Raw genomic sequence first — 27,416 nt, 5'->3', positions numbered from 1 at the left:
AAATGTAGGGCTCATGAGGCTATCTCTCATCCTCACATATAGGTCTGGTAATGGATAGATGCTCCCATGTCATACTTGTAGAACATATACTCCTGCGGACACACTCTTCATCTCTTTATAGACAATCTCATGCATCTCATGGAAAATATGAGCCAGAATACACTAACCACACCCAAAATGTGTTGGCTACTCTAGCATCCTCTATAGCATCCATCCCAATCTGCACTCTAGACCATGATAACCTCTATCAGGCATCAAGTGACATTTGAGGAGAGCTCTGAGCATCACTTCCAATCTATGGGTCAGATCATATACCTTCACTAGCTCCTCCTATGGGATATCTCTGCCCATAATGATATCATCTTAAAATATAGCCCTCAGTGCTAATGTCCCTGGTCATGGTTGTGTATCATAGTCTATCTATGGCCCATGGAATGGTATCCAAAGTATCCTATATATGTCCTCCGATGTAATGGTCATCTCTCCAAGAGGAAAATGGAAAGTGTTTGTCTCCCAATGGAAATCCTCCACCAAAGAAGTCAGTAAATTGTGATTCACCTATGAATCAGGGATATCACATAAATGGGAGAAACCAAGTGTATCAATGTGTGTCAACTTGGTAGCATCTAGTTGTCTAATCAATGTCCTGATGGCTAGACAGTGCAATCTAAACCCAACATCTAGAAAGTCAACCTGCAAAGACAAAAACAATATAACCATAATTAGTAACTGACCTAAGTATAAACATGATTTTTCTATACTAATACAACACAAACATCATAGAATCATGCTTTAATGACCAATGATGATGTGAAAAGGATGACACACATGATATTTTCAATGCAAATGACTCAATCATGCTTGAAATCTTGTGCAAAGACTTCGCATTCTTATGTGCATGACTCACATTCTCATCCAAGGAAACTCTACAGCTCGTGTGATAAAACATCAGTGCACGAGGAACACTACAACGTAAGCAATAAAACAACCTCGCACGAGACAACAACATATTAATAGTGCCATATGTCCTCATTTCTAGGGTCACTCACATGAAAGATGGGTGTCTCTCAAGTAAGGAAACCCCAACTTGCATGCGAGAAAGTGCCCTAGTGGCACTTCTTTGCGCAAGATCTCCTAAAGCCTCACACAAGAAATCAAGTCCTTGCATGAGGACCTTGATGACATAAACTTCAAAAAGTCCTAAAATCAACAAAAATTGACAAAAATGCATGAAATTTGAAATGATTATTGGGTTTAACAACTACTTACTAGAAGTTTCTAGTCCACTGGCAGGTTGTCCACTTGGATCACTGGAATCAGTGAGAGTGCATGGGAACCACCATTTTCACCTCAGAGGTCTTTCTCCTTAAAAGACAAACACACAAATGATTTGAAAATATCCTTTGGGCCCTTATATAGGTTTTGACCTAATTTTTCAAAGTGCTTATGTGGACATGAAAATCACCCCCAGGGCTAATTGGACTACTTTGAATTCATTTTTTTGAATAAAAATCAAAATCTGACATACTTAAATAGCCCAAAATCACATTTTAAATTTTTTGGGACCGACGCGATTGAATGCTTGTGTAGTCAATCTTCCTAATATTTATGAATCTTGGAACATCATCAAATCAACATTTCTCCAAAAAAAAACAATTGTCATAAAAAGTCAACTTTGGTCAAACTTGGTCAATCAGACCTTGAAATCACTCTAAATCAACTTCAAATTTCCCCCATGCTCTTGTGATCTATTATACATTCTTTTAATTAATTCAGTATCTTTCAATCTACTACTCCGCATCACTATTCTAGTGTGTCATCTTTCAATTTCGATCTTGAAGGGGTAGGATGATTACATCGTTGAATCTTTCAAAATTGGCTTCAACTTGATCTAGGATGATGACATTATTGAATCTTTCAAAACTGACTTTAACTTAATCTGAACATAATGTCCTAATCAGCTAGGGGCATCTCATCACTTGAGGCATCTTTGTTCCTTCTATCTAGCATCATATGCTATCCAATCTGACTTATTGATCAACTAATCAAACTCATAACAATTGTAGTCATAGATCGATGAATAGGTATTAGGGAATTCTAACCTTGACTCCTGAGGATTAAGACTCATTTTGGGGATAATCCTACAACTCATTTAGGTGTTGTTATCTTTTATGGACCAATATTCAGGTGTTCTGTCTAGACTTTGGAGGATTAAGCTTCATCCTGTAGATAATTCTAAGCTTTCTTTCAATCAATGTTTAATGGATAGGTATCAGAGCATGCTAACCTTGACTCTTGAGGATTAAACCTCATTCTGGGGATAATTATATGAATCGTGATTAATCTTTTCATCTTTTAATGGATAGGTATCGAGGCATTCTAACCCTAGCTCCTAAGGATTGATTCTTGTTGTGGAAATTTTTTTGTGAATTTTGACAATCTTTGTTCTATAAGATTGGTATCTAGGTGTTCTATCTGGACTATGGAGGGTTAAGCTTCATTCTGGAAATAACCTTAAAAAATCTCATCAATTGGTCTCTATGTGGTGTAGGAGCACTTTGGGGAAGGGAAAATCCCTAAAGCAATTTTGTCTTGTAAATTGTTTGGTCAACCATTTGATGAATAAGGAGTAAAGATGAAGTCCCATGGTATGTTTAGGAGGTGTGAATAGCTAGAAACTAGGTTTAAGTCATGATTTTGGTGTAAAAGGCATAAGGTAAACCTAGCATTTGACCTAAGAGTTAGGGTAGTTAGAGAAGGTTATTTAAACAAAGGACAACTCCTTAGAAGGTATTGGTTATGCCATTCTATAGACAGTTTGTGGAATTAAGAGTAATTGCTAACAAAAGAACATGTTTTTGGAGGAGTGATTGAAGATCTTGATTTTTTTTCTTACTATTTTTTATGGATTAGATTCTTGTGGTCATTTAGTTTCTCTATACAATCTTGTTTTGGTCATTAGCATTCATTTTATCAAGTTTTCAAAATTCTTTAGTTTCATTGTTCCTACTCGTCCAATTTGGTGAAGTCACACAAAAATGGCTAAAACTTGTGTTCCCATGGTTGAAAACCTATGGCCTTTGGGAATAAAGTAGAAGCTTATGTATATTATGTAAATATAAATTTTGGAGTTTGGGAAGATTGTTTGTTGTTTTTGCAAGCAAACCCTAGGCAAGCTAGTAGAAGCTTGGCAAGGCACAAATATGCTAGCAGGAGAATAAAAGGAGCATTGGATTGGTGTGTGCCAATCAAGGTTGGGAAATTATAGAGGAGAGTTTCTAGTGACCTTGAACTAGAGGAGGAAGTCTGGAGTGAATTTTTATTTGCCTTACAAGTGAATTTGTTGTCATTTCCCTATAAACCCTCAAAAATAGGGTTTTTTAGAATAACATTGTACAAATACTTTGAAGACCTAAGACCTAGAAAGTCCTTAAGTCCAAGTCAATATGAAACAATGTATCATTGACTTCCTTAGGTCTTGTTAAGATATTTTGTAATTTAATGAAGAATCTTTGTTCCTAGGAGAGCTAATAGGGGCTCATAGGGCTACAAGGACAAATTGAGTAAGTATGGGTTTTGGGTGTGTGAAACCTAACAAGATGGTGCAGAATGACTTGAAATGTGTTAAGAACCTCAAGATGAAGGGCTAAGCTCAGTTTTTCCCTACTAGAAGCATTTGGTGGAGCTTTGGCTTGACAGGCCAAAAGATGAATAGCTGGGGTTTTGGAGTTAGAGGAGTGAAATTTGAATTGATAGGAGAGTTTCTTAGTGGGAGGGTATTAGGATAGAATCCTCTAGGTTAGGGTTTGATGTGAGACCATAAGAAGGCTAGGAGACATCCTTGGTAGAGAAAAAAGGATCTAAGAAGAAGAAGTTCCCCATCAAAGTGGTATCAAAGCCTTAAGATTGAGGCTTGTGGCGGTATGTCACATCTTACTGAATCAAGTGGGTCAACAAAAATGGTGACCAATACAGAATTGGCTAAAGAGATGGATGAGAAAAAGAAAATCATGGATGAGAAAACTAGGCTTCTAGATGAGGCTATAGAAGAGATGAAGGAAAAATTTAAGGAAGTTACGGAGGTAGCTCTAGCAAAGGAAGATGAAGACACTAGCACTAGTAAAGGCAAGAAGAAGGTAGAATTGGAAGATGAAGTCCCTTAACCTGATCCTCTACTTGGTGAGAAAGAACCATTCATCAAGGCCCTCAAAGAATTAGGAGGAAAGATTCTTAAGAATAATTTTGAATGTAAAGGGAAAATAGAGGCTCAAAAGGTGAGGATGGAAAAGTCTAGATTGAAAGGACGGGCACTAACTTGGTGGAAGTTTATGCAAGAGGAAAGAGAGAGTGAAGGAAGAAATTGATAGCCAACTGGAAGGCTATGGTAGCAAAGGTAAAAGAGACCTATTTACTAGAGGACTATGAGATCCAACTTCACAAGCAAAGGTAGAATCTTAAGAAAAAGGATCTTAATGTGGCTTCTTATTATACTGAGGAATTCCAAAAGCTAGCTCTAAGGTCAAGGGTAAAAGAGGAAGAAAGAATTAGGATAGAAAAATACTTAAATGTCATTAAGTGGCCCATACAAGGTAAACTAAGTTTGTTCAGTTTCACTACTTTGCATAGTTGTTTCCTAATGGCTCTAAAGGTGGAAGACAAGTTAAGAAAGAAGAATGATACAAAATCAAAAGGTAGAGGTTGGGGTAAAAGATTTTAGAGGCAACTTAAGGGGTGGTTCTTGTGGAAGGACCAATGATCAAAAGAGTTATGAAGAGTCCAAATGGACTAAGTAGACTAGTGAGACTAGTCAAAGGGGAGGCTACAATAGGGGAAGAGGTTCCAATAATGTTGGTAGAGGAAGATATGGAAATAGTAGTAGAGGACCACATTTTAGTAACATGAAACGTTACCAATGTGGGAAGGTAGGGAATCCTACCTATAGGTGTCAAGAGAAGGCATTAGCATCATACAGAGAGAAGAAAATTTATTATGTGCAAGAGGGTGACAGTCGAAAGTCAAGTGAGTTGGACCTTGAACTAGAGAAAGGTGAGAGTCTAATATTAATGAGAGTCCTAGTCAAAGAACTAATGAAGGAGAAAGCTAAGCAAAGGAGGTAACTTTTTAGGACTATATGTAAGGTACTTAGAAAGGTGTATAAGGTAATCATAGATTTAGGGTCAACTGACAATGTAATATCAAAGGAGGTAGTGCAAAAACTTGGATTAACAAAGATCCCACATGTGTGTCTTTATAGGGTGACATGGTTAAACAAAGGGCAAGACATGTTGGTGAATGAACAAGTATGGGTGGACATCACCATTAGAAAGTACCAAGACAAGATCTTATGTGATTTAATTCCAATGGATGCTTGCCATCTACTACTAGGAAGGCCGTGGCAGTATGATAGGTAGGCAGTGCACCATAGTAAGGAAAAAAACAATTCCTTTAAGAAAGATGGATTCACATATAGAATACAATTCTTATTAGAGGAAGACAAAGTGGAGAAGGCTACTAATAGTACAATGTTGATGAGTGGGAAAGAGTTCCTCAAAGACCTAACAGAAGGTGAAGGAGTAGGGTATGCTATCATGGTGAAGCCAAAGGAGGAGATGGCATCAATACAAGCACCTATAACTATAGAAGTACAAGAACTGCTAGATCAATTCAAGGACATCATATGTGATGGAGCACCAGCAACCTTGCCCTCAAAGAGATCCATAAGTCATCAAATTGAATTCATACTAGGTGTATCTTTACCAAATAAGGTCACATACAAGATGACACCAGAGCAGAATAAGGAGATAGCAAGATAAGTCCAAGAATTTCTTGACCAAGGGCTAATTAGGAAGAGCATATGTCTATATGCAGTCCCAGTTGTCCTAGACCCTAAAAAGGGAGGTAAGTGGAGAATGAGTATAGACTTTAGGGAAATCAATAGAATTAAAATTAGTTATAGATTCCCTGTTCCTAGGATAGAGGATCTAATGGACTATCTTGGTGGAGCTAGATACTTTTTTAAGATTGATATAAAAAGTGGCTATTACCAAATAAGGATGAAGGAGGGTGATGAGTGGAAGTATGCATTTAAAAACTATTAAGGGTCTCTATGAGTGGTTGGTAATTCCATTTGGTCTTACCAATGCCCCAAGCACCTTCATGAGGGTTATGAATGAATTCTTAAGGGACTATATAGGGGTCTATGTAGTTGTGTACCTAGATGACATCCTCATCTTAAGTAAGACAAAAGAGGAGCACATGAAGCACTTAGAAATGGTATTGAGGAAACTCCAAGAGGAGAAGTTAAAAGTGAACCTTGAGAAGAGTGAATTCATGAAAGAGCTAGTGTACTTGGGCTTTGTAATTTTCCAAGGAAGTTTGGAAATGGATGAGAGTAAGGTAGAGGCAATCTTGAGTTGGCCTACTCCTAGATCTACAACTGCGGTTAGAAGTTTCCATGGCCTAGCACAATTCTATAGGAATTTGTGACGAAGTTCAGTAAAATTTGTGCACCTATGAATGATACCATCAAGGGAGGCATGAAAACAAAGTTCACATGGACCAAGGTTGCAAATGAAAGTTTTGAAAGGCTAAAGAAGGAGGTGGCAACCCAACTAGTATTGTTCTTGCAAAGTTTTGAGAAACCATTTTTGGTAGAGTGTGATGCTAGTAACATAGCAATTGGGGTAGTATTAAGCCAAGAGGGGAGGCATATGGCATTTTTTAGTGATAAATTAATGAGGCCAAAATAAGGTATTTAACCTATGACTTGAAGCTATATGCCTTAGTCCAAGACCTTAAGAAATGGAGGCATTACTTACTACCTAAGGAGTTTGTTGTCTTTACTAACAACCAAGCATTAAGTTTTATAAACTCACAAGAGAAGCTCAATCTTAGACACATAAAATGAATGGAATTCTTGTAGTCCTACACTTCTACCATCAAACACAAGAAGGGTACAAACAACAATGTGGCAGATGAGCAAAAAATTGCTAACTATTCAAGAGGTCAAGTTGTAGAGTGTTGGACTTGAAGGGTTCAAGGATTTATATGGTGAAGACACTGATTTCTCAGAGGCATACAAGGTATGTACTAATTTTGAAAACCATTTTAAATGTCAATTTTTTGAATATACATTGCAAGATAGTTTGTTGTTTAAGGGTAAGCAATTATGTATCCCAAGGGGATCCATGAGGTAGAATATCATTTAGGAAAAAAACAATGGAAGAATGAGTGGGAATTTTGGCCTTAACAAGACCCTAGACCTAGTGGAAAGGTTCTACTGTTGGCCCAAGATACAGAGAGATGTGAGGAGATATGTAGAACAATCTGGCATATGCCAAAAGAAAAAGGGAACCTCATCCAATGCAAGACTTTACCAGCCACTACCAATTCCTAATAGGCCTTGGGAGTGCATAAGCATGGATTTCATAATGGGCTTACCTAGGACAAAGACAAGGTTAGATAGTGTACTTGTGATAGTTGACGGGTTCAACAAGATGGACGATTTCATACCCTACAAAACAACATATGATGCTAATGATATAGCTAATATATTCTTCAAAGAGGTTGTCAAAATTCATGGGCTATCAATGAATATTGTGGCTAATAGAGATGTTAAGTTTATGGGGGATTTTTGGAAGGCCCTATGGAAGAGATTGGGTACAAACTTGGCTCATGGTTTTTCCTACCATCCCAAAACATATGGGTGGATAGAGGTTATTAACAAGGTCCTAGGAAACCTATTCAGTTGTCTTACTAAAGAATATGGGTAGAGTTGGGAACAAGTCATTCCTCAGGTAGAGTATCCTTGTAATGATAGTAAGAATAGAACAATTGGATTAAGTCCTTTTCAAATAGTGTATGGGTCACCTCCAAGGGGCATAATGGAGTTGAGAGAACTACTAGCACATGACACCATCTATGGACATGTAGATGATTTTGTTTAGTCCATAAAGGAGATACATGATCAGGTTAAGAAGATTTTGGTGGAGGAAAATTAGAGATTGAAGGAAAAGAAGGATGAAGGGAGAAGAGATTGGGCCATGCAAGGTGCTAGAGAATTATGGTTCCAATGTCTACAAAGTTGTCTAGCCAAAAGACATGTCTATCTCTCCCATCTTAAATTTTAAAGATTTGATACCTTACAAGGGACTAGATATTGATGAAATATAGTATTAGGCAAAGCTACACAAAGGCATATCAAACTTTCAGGTACTTGAAAGGAAGCAACCACAAGGGGAGAAGATATTAGACTCACGGGTGAAGAAGAGTACAAGGAACAAAGTTTACAAGGAACATTTCGTATAATGAAAATATACCCCTAAAGATGAGGCAACTTGGATTGTTTATAATGACCTCAAGAAGCATGGCATGAGCAAGGAGTTCCTCTCACCACAAGTACCTTAGTCTTCTTGTTGTAGGGGAAGTATGGTGCAAGAGCACCTTGGGGAAGGGAAAATTCCTAAAGAAATTTTGGCTTGAAAATGGTTTGGCCAACCATTTGATGAATTAGGACTAAGGATTAATTCCCAAGGTGTTTTTAGGAGGTTTGAATAGCTAGAAACTAGGTTTGAGTCATGATTTTGGTAATTGGGTCCTAATAAGCCTAGAAATGCAAAATTTGCTCCAAAAGAGAAAAAAGTGGAAATATGCCTTGAAGGGAGAAATAAGTGTTTAGAAATGGTCCTTAGGTGTTCTAGGACCATTTTAGAAGGGTTGAAAATAAACTAGACAAGTTTGGAGGGCTCAAATGCCAAACTGACAAAAATTGTCAAAGTTGTTCATTGACAACTTTGCATTTTTGCAAAGTTGCAATGGAAACTTTTTGCACATTGGTGTAAAAGGAATAAGGTGAACTATAATTTGACCTAAGGATAAGAGTAGTTAGAGAAGGTTATTTAATCACAAGACAACTCCTTAGAAGGGGTTAGTTATGCCATTGTACGAACAGTTGGTGGAATGAAGAGTAATTACTGACAGAAGAACGTGTTTTTGGAGGAGTGATTGAAGATATTGATTATTTTGCTTGAAATTTTTGATAGATTATATGTTTTTGTTCATGTAGTTTCTTCATACAATCTTTTTTTGGTCATTATCATTCATTTTATTAGGTTTTCAAAATCTTTAGTTTCATTGTTCCTACTGGTTAGATTTGGCAAGGTCACACAAAAATGGCTAAAACTTTAGCTCCCAAGGTTGAAAACCTATGGCCTTTGGGAATCAAGTAACAGCCTATGTATATTATGTAAGTATGGATTTTGGAGGTTGGGGAAGGTTGTTTTCTATTTTTCCAAGAAAGCCCTAGGCAAGCTAGCAGAAGCTTGGCAAAACACAAATATGCTTGTAGGAGAGAAGAAAGGAGAATTGGATTGGTGTGTGCCAATTTAAGGTTGGGAAATGATAGAGGAGAGTGTATCATGTCCTTGACCTAGAGGAGGAAGTTTATAGTGGAGTTTTATTTTCCTTATGAGTGAATTTTCTATCATTTCACTAGAAACCCTCAAAAATAGGGTTTTTTGGAATAACACTACACAAACACTTTGAAAACCCAATACCTAGAAAATCCTTAAGTCTAGGTTGTTGTCTTAATTCTTCACCTTGCATTTTTCTGTTAAACTCCATACTGAAAAACCAATAGTTTTATGTTTAAAATGTGAGGTGTGTCAAGAAACCCTAGATGAATTAAAATTTTCATGCAACCCTTGTTATGTGCCCTAGTTTTTAGTAATTTCAAAAAGTAGTATTTTATAAAAATTGCGCGGGAAGCTTGTTACCCTAAGGTTTTACCTTTTCTCATTTTTATTTTAGAATTACTTTCCTGAATTTTAAATATATTTTCTCGCAAACCCTTATGCTAACCATGGTTTTACCCTTCATTATTTTCTTAGTATTTCTCGAAGTATATTAACCACTACAGGGTTTATGTTTGATAATTGTCAATCTTTTAAAGATCAATAATGAGCACTTACCAACAATATGAATTTGCTCAACCTTTATGAAATGTGGGGAAGCACCTAATTGCCACATAACATTTTGTAATGCTAACTCTTTAATGTGCCACCAAAAATTGAAGGTGTCAAAAATTCTCAGAACTATCAAATGGTCATCAGAGCATGTTGGAATTTTCAGCCATCTCATTGGTCAAGCAGAACAAAGGAGTTACCTTTTGGTATTATGGAATGACATCATTGATCTTTGAAAGATCTATGATAGGTGTATTACCACAACAAAAGGATCTATAAAGTTTAACTAATGTGGGAAAGCACCCTATTGGCACATGTATTTGGTAAGGTCATGTGTCCCCACTTTGAAAAAAGATGGTAGTACGATCAGTATAGTTAGCAAGTGTCAGACACACTAGAGAAAGTACATCATTTTATTGGTTGATCTCTTTGACTAGGTAATAAAAGATATGAGATATATGATACTATCAATCTTGGGAAGATCAATGGACAGTGCATTCTCGCTCTATATAAGTGACTGAAGTTTAACTAAAGAGGGGAAGTGCCTACTTGCCACATGGACAAGTAGGGCTAGTCATTCAAAGGGTTTCCTAGTCATGCCAAGTTGGAACATATGCTGAAATGGTACATGATGATTGATAGAGTGGTCTATGTGTTTGTTGAGTTGGAAAATGATTATACCAGTGGCCCTATAACTTTGAAGCCAAATTTATAATTTTATAAGGATCTGATCTTTGGAAGATCGACAATCAGTGCTTTACCACTTTGTGAAAGTGAACAAAGTTTAACTAAAGTAGGGAAGCACCCTATTGACATGTGGAAATTTCCAAAAAGGGTTAATGTAGTCATTTTGATTTCAAACTAAGTCATTTGATTCTTTATTATCAACAATTGAATTTCAAAATTTGCAGTGCGACACAGAATGTGATTGTTGAAGCATTAACATTGATCAATGTTGTTATGTGTGAGCTTAATGCTGTAATAAAATTTCCAATTCTCCATTATTGAGCTATAAGATTATAGAATTCTCGTAGTGTAAATATTTCCAGAGAAAAGGGTGAAATTTTTCAAGGTTTTCAAGATATTGCTAAGTGATTTTAAGAGAAGAAAAAGCAAGAGAAATGGGTAAGTCGTCTGAGCTTTTGGAAAATTAAGAATTTGTAATTGCATTAGGGTAAATTTTAAAAATGCCTCCATGAAAGGATTTTTTGGGGAAATTAGATTACCTAAAGAGGGTAGTGCATGATGATTTACTAGAACAAATGCCACAATCTATAAATGAATTAGCTAGGGGAAGAGAGCTTATTCTAAAAAGCCCTAGATTATTAGTTAGTGAGAGTTTCTATGTTTAAACAAACTAGTTAAGGGATGCAGAAGTGTTTGTTGGAGGATTAGAGTTTTTCCTAAAATGGTTTGCAAAAAGAAACTTAGATACTCCAGTAAACAATGTATGCAAATTTGATATAGGTAAATTGATTATTCTAGGAGTTTTCTTTGAGGATGATCTATTGGCAAAAATGGTGAAAAAGTATAACCCAATTACTTGAATTGTAAAGAATCATGTGGGTGATAATCTTTTTATGGTCTTGCCAAATTTAATCAGAGAAGTCTTTAAGCTAAACCCTAACCATGCAATTCATGAAAAAATAGATATGGAAGACCTCCAAGGTAGGTATGATGCACAAAAGACATATCTAAAGGGAGAACCATTATAGGAGCATTTTGTAAAAATTGGATCATTAACCTTGGTTACACAAAAAATCCTTGAGCCTCTATTGAAAAAATACTTTAACCCTAGAGCATAGGCCTTGTATTTTTCTCTTTGCAAGATCTTTGGCATGGATGAGAAATATCACATCCTAGGCTCCTTTGTTTTCATTATTGCTCAAACTTTTCAATATGGAATGAGTTCAATTTTTTATTTTTCTACTCACTTAGTAGAGGATATTCATAATGGCTTAGTAAGAATTTCAAAGGCTAAGGTTGATAAGCCCTTTTTTTGGTACTCCATGCTAATGTATATATGTTTATATAAGGGAGTTACCTTTTTCTCTAAAGAGATGAAATTGGAATTAGAGAGAGATGGAGAGAAGCTCCCTATTCAATTATGGAGTGCAAATATGACATGGGAGGTAATTGATGTCAGCTTTGTCAGGTTTAATAGATTTTTTGCTTCTAGACTCATGATGTTGTTAATAGGGGACATTCTTAGAATACCACAACCTCTATTAGAATTGAATAGAACTAAAGACCATGCTAAAGGGTTGATGGTGAGCCATTATTGGGGAGATATCATCCCATATGCAGTGTCCACTATTTTCAGAGTTTATGGTTTTTTGGGAAAGCCACATGTGCTACCATACCAAGTACCTTTAAAAATAGGGATTGCAAAATTATTGTGGCAAAGTGGATCAGTTGAGGAGAGAGATTTGATGGGTGAATCTAAAGGTACATTATTTACACAACTTACTATTGTTCATAATTTTGTATTTATTAAAAAAGGGTTGGAGAAATTTAAAGAAATTTTTGGATAAATAGCAAATGGCTCAGTCCCATGTTCATTTTGTAGATTCAGAGGGATTTAATGACCTCCTCAGAGAAATGAGTTAAGGCTAAGATTTAGAAGCAAATTGTATACTTTCCTAAACATAGTCAGAAATAAGTTCTCATTGAAAGAACAAGAGCTTAGGAAGGAAAAATGGATAGTTTACAGTAAAGTCTTAGACTTTATAAATGCTTTTGAACCAAATTATGATCCCTAAGCAGATAGAAAATATTGGGGTATGAAAGTAGATATGTTAATGGAAAATTTTGTTGGGATCATGCAAATAATGAATGAAAAGAAAGATATTTTGACAAAATCATACCCAGACAAAGCCATTGAGGTGGAAAGGATTTTGGCTAGTAAAATGACTTTGAACCCAGGGTAGTATACATTGCAGAAAAGAGTCAGGTATATAGTGGCCAGGAGTGTACAGTATGTTCCTCCATACAAGAAACCAAGGTTAGAAATCCCACCTAATACACATGCTCCCAAGAAACAAAAGTTGGAGCTAGGATTGTCTTCTAATGTTGAAGAGTACTCACCAACCCAGACCCCACTCAGGATAGATGATAAAGCATCCTTGAGAGAACAACAGAGACAAATTGGAGGGGAGAGGGATGTTGTGGTCGCAACTGCAGGCATTGAAGGAGTACCTAAAGAACCTCCTATGCCAATACTTTATCTCACTATTGGAGATTATAAGGTAAGGAAATAGATCCTGTGATAGCACAAATTGCCAAAAAAATTATTGATGATGAAAGTTTTGTAAAGTCTAGAGCTTTTTCCCAATTTTTATGCAGAAGAAATATTGATAATTTTGAGAATAAGTGTAAACTAATCAAAGAAAAGAAACCTAATAAAAAGGACTCTAAAATTGAAGAGTAAGTTAAAGTTAACTTCATGGAAGAGTTTGCACAAATAACCCCTAAAGGGGGAAGATAATTATTAAAGGATTCAGGAATTTTTATCTTAGGTGAATGGGACATTGCCAATGCCATGATTTTTGATGTTGTGAGGAAGGAAAAGGACACTTAGTTTAAGACTCAGGAAGAGGTTTTTGCAGGCACACAAAGGATTGAAATATAGTGATGATCACTAGGCATTGGTGATATGGTCAATTGAAGAAAGGGACAAGACCAAGATACAGGAAATTTCAAGTGCTGAGCATACAGGTAGCCTCATGGTTTATGGAGCAGAGGAAGTAGAAAATGAGAAAGTATCCAAAATGACTAAGGAAATGGTGGATTTTGGAGTTGTAGTTGCTAAAAAGGATTTAAAAAATTCCTTTAGCTCAATTCCAAGTTTTAAGAGATACCTAAAGCATATGATGAAAGAGGAAACATGATACATCAGCTAAAAGGTCAAGTGGCCCAAATGGACAAATAACTTGGAAAGAGAAAGGTAGGAGAATCTAGCCAACCTAGGATTTCTTATCCCAATCCTCCAAATGAGCCAGTTAAGTCAACTCCTATTGTAGAACTATTGGATACCCCACAAAGGCCAAAATTTTACACTGCCAAGGAATTTGAAGAGGAGAAGAATAAACTCTAGGCCTTGCATGTAGAGTTAAATGACTTATATGAAGATAAAATAAGGAAAAAAATCTTATATCTAGTAGATAAGATTGAATGGCCAACATTTTATGAACAATTGGTAAAAATAATGGATATGTGGGATGAAATAAAGAGTGGTGAAGATTCTTTGAAGCCCATCATGAGTAAATGGGGCAGTAGGGATAAGGATATTACCCTTTTGTATGTTTCAGTTATCACTCTATCTTGTGAACAAAGAGAAAAAAAACCTTTGATATGACTAATGATCCATCTGATTTTGATGAGAAGAGGATTGCAATGCAGAAAAGGATAATTAAATTTTCTTTTCAAAATATCTTGCTAAGAAATTCAAACTCTTTCCCCATGCACTTAGAAAAAAATAGACAAATTAAAAGAAAAGGAGGAATGGGGCAAGACTTAGATGATTTATTATGCCTTAGAGTAAATGGGGTTATAAGTGAAAAAGGACATGTGCTATGGGCAATGACAACTAAAGAAATTATTGAAGTGCAAATTTTCTACAACGCTATTAGAGAATATTTTGTTGAAATCAATAAGTTAGGGGATTTTGTGATCAAGAAGCAATGAGAGGTTTTGAGTTTTGATTGGCCATATGACACAATTTTTAATAAATGGATGGAAGATTTTGTGCACTCAAAATAGTTAGTGATTGGAGACTGATGAAGAGGAAATGGATCAAGATGAGATGCAAGCAACTGATACATCAGTTCGAGTAGAAGAAGACAAAGAGGAACAATCAATTGTAGTAATGAGCACAGTGGTCCAAACTAATGACATGGCAATAGGAGAATCAGATATAATTTTTTTTTAACAATGCATGATGACATGGATGGAGACCCTCGAGTTGAAGTTGTTAGAGTAAATAATTTATTTACTAATTATTTATTCTATTTACTTAAGCTTACTTAGGTAAATGCATTTTATTTGTTTATTATAGTCTAGGAGTTTGTTATAAGTTGTTGACAAATGGGAGTTTTTTCTCTCCTAAGTCATACTTATCCTCTCACCTTGTTCGAGAACTTTCCACCTTATATGGATGTATGCTTAGTTGTCACACTTATCTCCGAGCATCTTCTAGCTCATCTGGAAGATTCATAGAGCTCTTTATATTCGGGCTTCCTCATTGTATTTTCAACATCTCATATTGCATATTGTAAATACATTTTTTTTGTGTTGCAATATTCTCTCTCTCATGTCCATTTAGGGTTTTTTTCCTTGCTCCACACTCTTCCTCCTTGGCTTCTCTTTGACAGGTTTTCGCATGCAGGTGATCTTGGGCATCTTTGGAGTTGGATTTCATCAACTCCAATAGAAGTAACTCTACAAACATTAAAGCTAGGTCCATCACAAGCAACTCCATTGGTTACACCCTCCAAGGAATGCCAACAACCTTAAAGCCAATCATGAACCTCTTATTAACAAAAGATGTAGTAGAATACAGTCCCCATAAAGGAATATTTATGATGTGATATCTTTTTGTTGCACTAATTATTTTCTTTTGTGACAATAACATTGTAAACATCTTTTTGTCTTAAGGACAACTGTCAGTACTCTCTAAGCCTAAAACTTGTTGCATCTCACACTATATAAGTGAGATTCCAAGGCTAGAGAGTATTGAATTATTGTATAACTTTTAGTTTTGCTAAGTTTTATTCGGTCTAGCTCTTGATGCAAATTTTATGACACATTTTTCTCTGCAAATCTAAGAATACATTAATTTTCCAAGATCATTTTGTCTTTTCTTGAGTTGTTTTGAGTTCTATTTCAATGTTATATAATTTTCAAAGAGAATTAATGCAAGGATGAACTGTCACCGTATTATTTTCTCTCTAAATATTGTGTGCTTTTTTATTGACTGGTTATTCTGAGGTTGTATGGATAAAGCCTTTCTCAATTGAATGCAACTAGGATAGGTTGTATATCACTTCACTATTGCTTTCAATTCAATGGATTAAGTGATTTAGTAAATATGATAGAATCTCTAAGCAGTAAGAGGGATTTTTGTAAGAATGAGTTTTAGTGAGAGCTATTGATAATATTGATTGTAATGCAGTCAATTAGGTCAAGAAATTGGATAGACTCTAAATCCCAATGGATTAGGCACTAATCAGTTATTTAAATTTTCATATGAAGAGATCATAGAAGGATATCAAGCACAATCTTGAAAATCAAAATCAATTTTACTTTAAATGTATGAAGAGTGTCATAGTTGGTCAATACTTTTTTACACTTAATCTCTGTGTTTTAGTTAGTTGTTGTTACCCAGAATTACTTGTAGATCTAAGAAGAATTGTGACCAATCTGCTATAGGGGATGATAATTGTAATAAAATGTCATTAAATGAGTGAAATGTGAAAGTAGTATCAAGTTTTGAATCTTTTATCCCTAAGGTGCACCCGCCTTGGTTTTGTAGAGCCAATAGAGTAGAAAATCTTTTATGATTTTGTTGAAGTTGGGTCCAGATTTGAAGATCATCTAGTTGATCATGGGAAACAACTAATCCTTAGGTTATTTTGATCTTTACCATCTTGGTATCAAGTATCTTGTTGCTTGGTAGTATAAAAACACCAACATAGGTCAATATGAAACAATGTATAATAGATGTCCTTAGGTCTTTACTAGCCATTCCTCCCATTAAAATTTTGAATTTTAAATGATAAACATGTCTAATGGTCAATTGATTATTCAAGTTTGAATTTCCACAAGGTCAAATGGATACATAATTATTTGAGCCTCATATTCTTAAGTCTAACCTTACTCTTCATGATTTTCATGTTATATCTTATGAATACTCCAAGTAGTGACCATGTGATTACTCCTTCGTCACCCAATCATAGGTTGTTAACACTTAAACTCAAGTAGATTGCAAAAGTGCAAAATGGTTAAAATTTTGGTTAGCACATCTTTAGAGCATTTCATGCTAGATATCAGTAATTTTTTGTGAGGATGCAAGAGGCATGGGCATCTTCTATTGACTTTTCTTGATTGTCAAATCCTATTTGATCAACAACTGGCATATGTGCACTTTCTAAAAATGCATGTGCATGAACTTTAATGAAAGTAGAGAAATGGAAATATGCCATGTGTCTAGGTAGAGCCTCTTACTTCAAGTCATGTACCATAATCAGTGAAAACATCTCCACCATAGATCTCTGGATAGATCTAGGCTGTCATTTTGTTACTATAGAAAATTGCAAGATCTTTAGTCATAGTGACATAACGACAACGTGTCACGCGTCTCAGTGGGCCAGTTCATTTTTGTGGCTGGTGGATATGTCAGTAAGAGATGACAATTATCTAATTTTTATTTGTGCTTTACAAATGTGGGCCAGGTTCTTAATGTGCCTTTGTCCACCATTGATCTCAAAGTAAGTCTACAACTGTTGTTTTGTCACTATAGAAAGTTTCTATCTCTTTAGCCATGGTGACATAATGATACCTCAACATGTGGTGGTGGTAGGACCAGCCCATGCAAGGAGTTGCCAAAGGTTTTCTATCATGAATGAGGCTCTAGCTGTCAGGTTCCTATTCACTATAGATATAAACATAGAGAGAAAGGTGTTAGTTCATGTTTTTTAGAGTCGCCTTTTTCGCTCATTACTTTTGTTTTGCTTTTATCTTTGGTATTTTAGTTCGAACCATTGGTTATGTCAAATTTTCAAACCCAAAAATGCAGTTGTGTTTATTTTCTTATATTTATTCGACTTCATTTTTTGCCACATTGCCCCCCCCCCCCTGCCGGGTGCCTTTTCTCAAGCTAATTTGTTGACCAAGTCTCCCTTTTATAACTAGCCTGAACCAAATGTGTTTTATCTCAAACCATCATTTTTTTGTAGTTTGCAAGGTGCCTTGGTATAATGAACAAGTTCCTTGTACCCCTTGAATGTTCTATACCTCTTTTACCAAGTTCAAAGGGCACCAATCTGCATTGAACCTCTTGTATCGAAGGAACTGGTTCGCAGGTTCAATACTTCCTGCATTTCATTAGGACAACTTTCCTCGGAGGACCCACTTGACATGTTACATGACCACATGGCACATAGAGCACATAAAAGTTGGTTTCCTCATCATGATTAACGTGATTGTGGGTGTCATTATGATTTGAAAGGTAAGTATAGGCAATTAATGGCCAAGTGAGGTTGTCATCAATAAACATGTAAGAGTTTTGATTCAAGGTGCGAAAGTAAAGATTTTGCATGTGTAAAGAGAGATAATCATTTAAAGTCCTTGGCTCCTAATTTAATGCTAGTACCCAGTCTGCCCTATCATTTTTCCTTTATGACATGTTAAAAATCACTTCTGTCCTCTATGCAATTAATGGCCATGTCCTTCCTTACAAAATGCATCTAAAGGAAAGTTTCTTGTTTAAAAGGAAGGTATTAAGTTTTTTTTTTCTACTCGAAATAAACCATCACAGGATAGAAATAAAGGAAACCAATATTCTTTCATAATTGAAACGATCATCATCTTCTAGGTAATTCTTTCATCTTTTGGTTATTTCTTCCTCTCCCATGTGGTATAAATCATATTCGAGGTTGTTTCCATGCTTTGTATTCAAATATAAGAGCTATTAAAAATCATGAAGTCTACTTTACATGTATTTGGGAACACCTGTAGCCTACAATGTAGGTCCCTCATTATAGCTAACATAGACTTATTAGGGGTTGATTTGGGAAGAATTTCAAAGAGATTGTGTGAAAGGCTAGCCCAACCTTTTTCCACTAAGGTATTAGACATGAACTTGCTCATGGCTTCCACTTTCCCTCCAGCTTACCCACACCTAGAGCTAATTCAAGAATCTATACACATGTACAATGTGTCCAAAGGCCATATACTAAAGAAGAATGGAAGTGTCTTGTTGGATGTCAATAGAGAGACCATGTCTAGTTTATTTCACTTGGAAGAGAAACCATTTTCTGATCTCACCCTAGCCTTATCTATAGTTAGGTTTTTTGAGAAAGCAAGTAATTATAGAAATTTCATAGCAAAAAGTTGGACAAAGGCCTTCTACAAGGGTGGTTCGAGGTTACCCAAAACCTTGAAGAAAAGCCTGATGACTATTAAGGTTCAAAATATAATGGTTCTATTGCACAAAATTTGTGGTTCCCCTGATGTTTCTATCTTCAAAAATTGGATGTATTTTTATGTTCAAATTGTGTTAGAAGGTACACAATTTTTAGATTTGGCAAAACTAATTGCCAACTCCCTCAAAGACTAGTTGAAAGGTGCCCTAAATTTTGAAGAAAGATTTCTTCATGTCATCCTACTTGATAAACATGTTAGCTACCACTCAAGATTTGCAGAAATTGCCACATGAACCCTGGACTAAGGAGATCACCATATATAGCTATTGCCCCCTATTGTATAAAGATAAAGCTTTAAATGATTTTAAGAGAGTTCATGATGTCTTCTTTGTCAAATTATGTTTTGAAATGAGGAATTCTTTGTAGCATAGAGTTTAACCTGAGTCCCAAAGACTTGTCCAATCTTTTGGTAGCCTATATGTTCAAATCCCAAGGTTCACATATTTGAGAGTAGGAAGTTTGGATGAAGAACCTATGTGTCTCCCTCAGTTTTCCTTTGATTGTTTCATTGTAGCAGAAGTAGCATGGCAACTAATATCTATGATAAATAAATTTTCAGTGGAGGAAGCCTGTGACATTATTTTTTCGCTTAAACTGGGCAAGCTAACATGTGGAAGCATGGAAGATGCCAAATGTATAGGTTCTAATTTGGTTAAATTTTGTTTTGGTATGTATCAAGCTGGAATGAATTTTGACAGCAAAGGCATCATCCATTGTCTATTTGATAGCTAGGTTAAAATCACACATGTTTCTGCTATGGAAGATTTATGGGAAGACTATACAGATGAACTAGACATAAAAAGGAGAGGTTTAACTAGGTTTACTATCTCCCAAATTATCTTATTTCAATTGAAATTGGGGATAGACATCATAGACATAGACGATGATGGAACATATATTCTAACCTCTCAAGAAATTGAACTTGTAAATCCTGCCACAAATTGGGATTCTAAGGAAGAAGATGATATCCCTGAAATAAAAACTAATGTGTTTAAAAGGAAAAAATCTTGGTTGAAATTGAAAAAGGATACCCTTCCTAATGTTAGGGCTAATTTTGTTTCTAATACTGGTCTCCTCATTGTAGGTAGTAGAAGGTCCTCCAAATTTTTTGAGAAAAAGGCTCATAATCCCCCCCTTGTGCAAAGAACTCATTCCAACAAGAGAACTAAAATGTCATCTCCAATAAGCCCTCACCAAGTTATTTAGGTTGATAGTGAGCAAGGCAAGGACCAAGGAAAAGAACTCATTGACAATAGCCAGAGAGTTCATATGACAGTGGGTTCATCTCTTCCAAGGGTATAGGCTGCAACTACTCTAGAAGGGGTTGCTAGACCGCGACGAGATGCTACCACTCCAAATTGTCTTGTGGCCTTAGTAAATAGGAAAAGGAGTCTAGTTCTAGTTTCTTTTCCTATGGATGACATTGTAAGAAAGTACACTAACAAGGCTTCCAAACCCAAGACGACCAAAAGCACTACAAGGATAACTTTTGATAGTGCAACTCGAAGAAGCATTATTGAGGTGGCTACTTATAATCATGACAAGGGAGAAAACAAATTGGATTTGAGAAATTTAGAGGTTACATGCACTGGCCTAGGAGTAATGAACCGTGAAACAAAGGAGCACTAGGTAGAAGCCTCCACTAAACAAATTGTACTATAGTCACAAAAAGATGGAATCATAAAGAAAAGGTTGAAAGCCAAAAACAATGCGATGGTAGAGTACATAAAATCCTTAAAAGAACAAAGTTCCATTCCTCGTAATTAGTCACAAGTTTCCTTTCATTCCAATGCTCCTGAAAACTAGCAATTGTTAGAAGATCTAAAAAAAGAAAAAATGACAATGTTCACCATATTTAGTTGGATTAGTTTGGTAACAAATCAAGTTGCTGAACTTATGCAAAATTTACACAAGATTGTTTCCCTAGTAGGAGCTACTATGAATGAATCTCATGCTCAATTCAAGACATGGAAAATTGAAGTTGAAAATTTGTCAACAATGGTGTCTCAATTAGTGGAAATAGAGGAATTTAGGCCAGAAAAGTTCCTTTAGGAAAACCTACTACAACATGTAGATGTAGGTTTAATCCAAGTTCTAAGGAAAAACATTGCCTAGAGAGTGTCGAACTACACTTCTGGGATATCAAGAATGAAATCTTGTGAAAGAGATTTCAAGGCATTACTAGAGCAGGTGGAAAGGGACTTCCAGTCTATCGCCTTGCCCTTGCCTAGCCCTCTTAAAGAAGGAAGTTCTGATGTAGAGGAAATTGTCAAAAAACATGAGGAATGTATGAAGTCTGTTAAAGACAAAATAGACCTCACATCATTTGACTTCTCCAGAGTGGCAAAAAGTGAAGTAACGGCCAAAACATGTACCTTGCACTTACCAGGCTACCTAGACATGGTAAACAAAATAAAATTGGATAGAGACATATATAGGAATTGACTTCAAAGCATCAAGAACCCAAACACGATTTCCATGACTAAGTTCATGAATGCATTTAGAATGTGGAAACTGGTGTGTGGTCAAAGAGATGTTGAAGAAGAAGTGGAAGAAGAGGAAACTGCTTGATTGTTTGGCAGGTATTTTATGTTTTTTGTTAATTTGCTCAAACTTTTTAGTTATGGTTCTTTATCAACTAAACTCTAGGTCTATGTACCCATTTCTAATGATGGTTTTTATAACTACTTTTAACTATCTGAGAATTGGGTTTTTAGGGAGATTCTTGAATAGCTTATTATTTAAGCTTAAGACTTAGTAGTATTAAGGGTTGGCAATTTTTGATGTATATCATACTGTGACTATTCTGTTTGGACATATATTTTCATGCCATTTTTCTAAGTTTTGCGCACGTGCGCGCGCGCGCGCGCGCGCGCGTGTGTGTGTGTGTGTGTGTGTGTGTGTGTGTGTGTGTGTGTGTGTGTGTGTGTGTGTGTGTGTGTGAGCAGTATTGTTATAAAAAAGAAAATATTTGGATGTTCAAAGATGTATGCTTTGAAATATTTCATTACTAATTTAGTATTGAACCACTATTGAATGATTTGAATGTTTTCTCATATGTTGAATGTTTCTTCCCTCGTGGTGTTTTTCCCTTAATTTTGTTCAATTTTTGGAATGTGATCAATAGAGAAATTGTGTATCTCTTTGTTGTGTATATGCACCTTTATTTCATCATTACTATTCAGATTGTTCCCCCTATCTAGGAATAGAAGGGAAGCCTTATTACTTTCAGGTTAAAAGTAATCTTCTTTTAAAAAGTGGTTTTGATTGAAAATTCAATAAGGGAGCTGAACCTTACTAAAATTCTTGTGAATGTTAAAATTCCTCAATTGTTGGGAAGTTGTATTTGTCTTGTGAACTTGGGCATAGAATATTTTACTCCTTTTCTATGATTTAAAAGACAAATTTTTTCACCAACAAAAGGGTATTTTGTCATGGTTGTCTGATCTTCCAATATCAATGGATGTCAGTTCATCGCTATGGAAAGTTGCACGATGAATCTACATAATGAGACAGTGATGATATAACATGTGTCCTAGCAGGCCTATCATAGTTTATAAGGTGTTTGTATTTTCTCCACCATCAGATTGATGATAGATTGAGGGATGTCATTCTATCGCTATGAAAAGCTGTTAGATTTTTAGACATAGTGACATAATGACAAGTTGACATGTGTCCTAGCAGGCCCAAGTGTCGAAGTCACAACTAGGCGATGGCATTCAATTTGATGTCTTTGCATGGTCACAGTAATTAGTGGAAATGATCAGCAATCAGTCATGACCATATGAAAGGTATGCTAGCAATTAGGTTCTCAGTGATTGTGAGGTCACAAACATTTGATCTCATAGGGAGTTTTAACTACAAAGGTGTGACCAAGTGAAATCTTTAAGCATATTCCTTAGTCGCATGAACACAGGAGTCCTTGATGTGGTTAAGAATTAAGTCAAGATGTTGCAAAGCCTTGAATAGATTATGAGGAACCCGTGGTTCACAGGGTTACTGACATTTGATGTTAGCTAGGAAAATTTCCGCGACAATGTGAAGGAAAAAATTACTACAGTCATTGGGTCACAACAGTTAGTAAAATGAAGAGAAGGCAACTTGAGAAGCGGTGATAATGGTTTGATCACAATTTCATAGGAGTAAACAAAAAATGAAGGTAAAGAGTTGTGAAGCCATGAACAAGGGCATTCAAGGTCAAACATGGAATATAGAAGAGTGTGATAGCCCTCATTTCCACTATACTAAACTTTTGATCTTCATTCTGAAAATGATTTGAAATTGTGTTGCATTATTTGGGTTTTATGTTTCATTTATTTGTTAGTTTTCAAATTGAACCCTAGAAATTTTATCTTACCCAAGTTCAAATAGTACAAATTTTTCCCTAGGGATTTATTTGGGTACCTTAAGGTTGTATTCTTATCTTGCCATTTAAAATTTCAATCAAAACTGCAACCTTTTGGCCCTTATTGATGTAGGAGCACCTAGGTAGGCTAAAGGGTAGACCTAGGGCTTCTTTGGTGTTTTTGGCTTGCAGTGATGCTAGCCACACCACTAGAGTAATAATAGTATCAACTTGGTCCTAATGTGATATCAGATAGGTTAGAAGAGCCCCACAATGCAATATTGCTCCTAATTGCTCAAAATTGCTCATTTGGCTCAATCGAGCATTTTTGGACTTTGAGGGACAAATAGGGTAATAAAGTGTTTTAGAGTCCTCGTTAGGTTTTTTGGATCCATCTTGTGCCTTTCAAAAATTTTGGTAGCCAGTAGAGCAAGTTTGGGTAGATAATTTTCAAAATTGCAAAAAATGCTCATTTCTTGCAAAGTTGTCATTGACAACTTTTATGCAAAAAGAGAAACTTCTTTGTGGGAGCCATTCAACCACTAAAATTAGTTGGAAACATCCATGAAAAGCCTATATAAGGTCAAATTCAACCTTTTTCAAGAGGTTGGAAGAAGGAGAAATGACAATGTACAAATTGTAATCAACATTTTATTTATTACAACAATTTCTTACTTTGAGTCTTTTTTCATGCTTTGTACAAATCAGACTTAGGGTTTTTTGAGGTGGAAGTGTTAGTTGTGATTATCCTCCACTTATTTTTTTATTTTTTGTGTTGTTACAGAGATTTTTGTGTGTTTCAATAAAATATTTTGTAAGTTAGCAAGTTGTTGTTTTGAACTAGGCAGCCAACACAAAATGGAGTCTTAAGGCCATTTCCCACTGTATAAAATGTACGACCTCTTGGGATTTGGAACTAGAATCCTTGTACATTATGTATAGAAAATGATATATCATGGGAAGCACAACAAACAATTTTAATGTGATGCCCTAGTCAAGAAAACAATGTTTGGTTAGGGATCACAAATCTAAAAAAGAGCATTTGGAGTGGATTGAAAGGTTTGATTCTTTAATCCAAGAATGTGGTGAGTAAGTAGATGGAAAGGGATAACTCCAATTTATATGAGGAGTATTGGTAAGGAGTTTTAGGAGGTTTAAAACCTGAACAACACCAAAATCCTTGAAACTCTCAAATTAAGCCTAAAATTGTGCTTGGGTTGTATGGACAAGTTGGGGGCTTAAGAGTTACAAAATCTTCAAGTACTTCGAAAAGGGTATCCAAAAAGATGTTTTTTTTTTTTTGGCTATTTTTAAGTGATCTTTTTCAAAATATCTTAATTTTAGTGCATTTGGAGGGCTAATTTGTGTATCCTTTTTCCAAGTACCTAATCACAAATTGACCTATGGATTACAACTCGAATAGGATTTTGCACTTGTTTTGGGTATAGTATGTTGATGGGTAACCTAAGGCATTTCTAGGTATACATTTAACCAAAAGGAAAGGTCTAAGGAGCATTGGGGTTATTTCTGTGTTTGTGGAAGTTTGAGCAATCTTGTACTAACTTGTTGATGTGCACCAGTTGAAAGAGTAGGATCTCTTTGATAGAATTCTTAGAGTCATAGAGTGTGAAAGAAGCCATATTTTATTAGGTGGAAGATCTAAGAAGACCCTAGAGAGTTTAGGGTTTGTGAGAAAGATTGGTTATCACATCAGAGTGGTATCAGAGCAAGTTAAAGATTTAGGAACATTTGGTGGATGTCTGCAACTACTGGAGAGTCAGTAGGAGAAACCAACATGGTGAAAAACATAGAACTAGCCAAGGAAGTTGATGAACAAAGGAAGAATAAAAAAGTTCTTGAAGAATCCCTAGTAGAGGTGAAGATGCAACTAGATGCATTTTTTGAAGCAACTAGAAGAAAGGAAGAACAAGAATCTGAAAGGGGTAAAGACATAGTAGAGGAGGATGTAGTCCTTGAACCTAACCCTATTTTGAATGAAGAGCCATTCTTGAAGGCTATCAAAGCCCTAGGAAAAAAAGCTTTGGAAGGTGTACCACTTTTCAATGGAAAGATGGACATAGATGTAGTTATGGACTAGATAGATGGCATGGGGAACCATTTTGAGTGTGAGGGGGTATCAGAGGCACAAAAGGTTAAAGTTGCTAAGTCAAGGTTTAGAGGCTTAGCTCTAACATGGTAGAAATATGTACAAGATGAAAGAATTAGCATGGGTAAGACTCTTGTAGCTAACTGGAAGGCTTTGGTCACTAAAGTGAAGGAGAACTTTTTGCCTGAAGAGTTTGAAATTCAGCTCCATAAGAGAAGGCAAGGATTGAAGCAAAAAGACCTAGATGTGACCTCTTATACTGAATAATTTTAGAGGTTATGTCTAAGATCTAAGAAATAAGAAGATGAGCCAATCAAAGTGGCAAGATATCTAGGTGGCTTAAAGTGGAATATCCAAGAGGAGCTTAGTTTGTGGGCACCTACCATAGTTCAAACATGCCATCAGTTAGCTCTAAAAGTAGAGGAAAAGAAAATAAGGAAAGGAGATTCTAACATTAAGGATAGAGGCAAGGGCAGAAATCAAAGAGGACAAAGAGTAGGCTACCAGGGTAGAGGTAGTGAGTAGAAAAATCAAGGTGAAAGCAAGCACATAGAACAAGCTAGTGATAACTCCTCAAGAGGTGGTTACAACAAAGGAAGGGGAAACCAAGGAGGATCAAGTAGAGGGAGAGGATTAGGCAGATCCAATTGGTACTTTGTAAGTATGAAATGTTACAATAGTGGTCACTTGGGTCATCCAGCCTAATAATGCCCAGAGAAGCCTTCTTCCTCCAATCAAGATAAGAGAATGGCATATGTTAAAGAGGATTGCAGCAAGGAATCTGATGTAGACCACATTGAGTCTAAAAAAGGTGAGAATCTAATGTTTAGGAGAGTGTTGATAAAACAACCAGCTCCTAATGAACCTAAACATAGGAGGGCACTGTTTAGGATAAAATGCAAAATCCTAGGAAAAGTATGCAAAGTAGTGGTTAATTATGGTTCTACTAATAATGTAATATCAAAGGAGGTTGTTACTAAGTTTAAATTGTAGAAGATACCTCATGAAAACCCTTACAAGGTTGCTTGGCTTAACAAGGGACTAAGCATCTTGGTGAATGAGCAAGCTTGGGTGGAATTCTCCATAGCAAGATACAAGGACAAACTATTGTATGATGTTTTGCCTATGGATGCTTGTCATATTTTTCTATGTAGGACTTGGAAATTTTATAGGGAAGTTGTGTATGGTGGTAGGGAAAATGCCATAACTTTTAAGAAAGGCAGAAAGACCTTCAAAATTCAGTCCTTATTGGAAGGGGAGGAAACACAAGCAAAAGTGCCTAGTGTGCTATTTTGTAGTGGGATAGAGTTTGATAAAGACCTCGAGGATGAGGAATGTTAAATTTTTGTAGTAGTGTTGAAGTTTGAAGCAAAAGAAAATGCATCCAAGGAACCCTTACCAAATGAAGTCCAAAATTTTCTTGAAAAATACAAGGACATAGTGAGTGATGGAACTCCAACTACACTACCTCCTAAGAGAGTTATTAGTCATCAAATTGACTTTGTTCTAGGTACTTCCTTTCCTAATAAAGTAGCATACAAGTTAACTTCAGATCATAACTTAGAAGCGGCAAGACAATTCCAAGAATTGATGGATCAAGGCTTGATACAAAAGAGCATAATCCCATGTGCAGTTCCAATTGTGTTGGCATCTGAAAAGGGGAGGAATGGAGATTATGTACAAATTCCAAAGCCATAAATAGGATTACAATCAGGCATAGGTTTCCCATACCTAGGATTGAAGACCTCAAGGATTGTCTTGGAGAGGCTAAATACTTGACACAGCTGGACCTATAGAGT

The sequence above is a fragment of the Cupressus sempervirens genome, chromosome 5, assembly GCF_028749045.1.
Source record: "Cupressus sempervirens isolate cs-2001-9-10 chromosome 5, ASM2874904v1, whole genome shotgun sequence".
NCBI classification, from domain to species: domain Eukaryota; kingdom Viridiplantae; phylum Streptophyta; class Pinopsida; order Cupressales; family Cupressaceae; genus Cupressus; species Cupressus sempervirens.
The sequence above is the reverse complement of the archived record's forward strand: the minus strand, read 5'-3'. Positions refer to the sequence as shown.